At 34.7% G+C, this 1,137-nt stretch overlaps 1 pseudogene; it reads right to left on the bottom strand.

Moving 5' to 3' along the window:
• Positions 1-312: 312 nt before the first annotated feature.
• LOC122096798 lies at positions 313-412 on the bottom strand (annotated as a pseudogene).
• Positions 413-1,137: the final 725 nt, after the last annotated feature.

The following is a 1,137-nucleotide window of genomic DNA, read 5'->3' as shown; positions in this document are numbered from 1 at the left end:
TTGCTTATGTGGTGCTGAGGAATCGAACCCAGGGCCTCAAGCATGCAAGGCAAGCGCTCTACCACTGAGCCACCTTCCCAGCCCCTTTTTCTAGGTTCTTATAGTAGTATATTTTTTTTGGATAAAATGACAATGTTAACTAATTTCAAAAGTTTTGTAAAGGTTATTCCATGTAAAGGCCTTTCTAAGGTGAAGATTTAATACACTGATGTCAAACTAATGTTTAATTCTAACACTTGCATATATTGTTACACTTGTAATTTTGTAATCAACTTTTAAATAACTGTTTTTCATTTCTGCAACTGAAGAATGAAAAATATGGAATACTTCACGAATTTTCATATTATCCTTGTGCAAGTGTCATGTTAATCTCTGTATTATTGTAATTTGGGTATACGTGCTGCTGAAGCATGTAGTATCCTCTAAATTTAAGTAGTTAATGATGCAATCTTTATATAGGCTTATATCCTTGGGTGCCTCTTTGTAGCAAGGAAACCTTATTGTTCCTAACAATACTATTGATCTTATTTCCCTAAAATAATGTGTATAGTGGGAAAAAAATTATATTGTTCGGTCGATTGCTCACATTTGCATTTTTTGTCAATGACAATTTTAAGTCTTTTTCATTTTAGATTTGATCATACTTTGAAGCACTTATAGCTAGGTCCTAAGGTGGTGACTTTTTCAAGTACTTATTTACGTAAATGAGTTAGCTTTGTGGAGCTAATAGATTCAAAGTAAGCCTTGCTTAAGAGCTACTTCTAAACTTCTGCAGCTGAAATTTTACCAAATGAGGTCTTACTGGCACAAATGTCGACCCTTTATCCTTCTTCCACATAGGAACATACCAACCAGAATATCCTACCCTGACAGCATAGTTTGTCTTACTAGAACAAAACTAATCTTAGTTACAAGGGATCATAGAGAGATGAACAGTTCAGACAGAACTGTTCAGACTAGAAGGTATTTTATCAAAATTTAAGTGTTTATTATACCTACCATTTCAAAAGTAGCTAACGCCAAGGTGAAAAAATTCTTCATATGCATGATTTCCTGATGTCTGGCCTGTCTACCTTCCAACCAGGCAGGAACTTACACTACTGCCTTTCTATCAACAAATATTTCCATAGCTCCAGG

Source organism: Dipodomys spectabilis, unplaced genomic scaffold (assembly GCF_019054845.1).
Source record: "Dipodomys spectabilis isolate Male_0828 unplaced genomic scaffold, ASM1905484v1 ptg000389l, whole genome shotgun sequence".
NCBI lineage: Eukaryota > Metazoa > Chordata > Mammalia > Rodentia > Heteromyidae > Dipodomys > Dipodomys spectabilis.
This window is presented reverse-complemented; position numbering and strand designations above follow the sequence as displayed.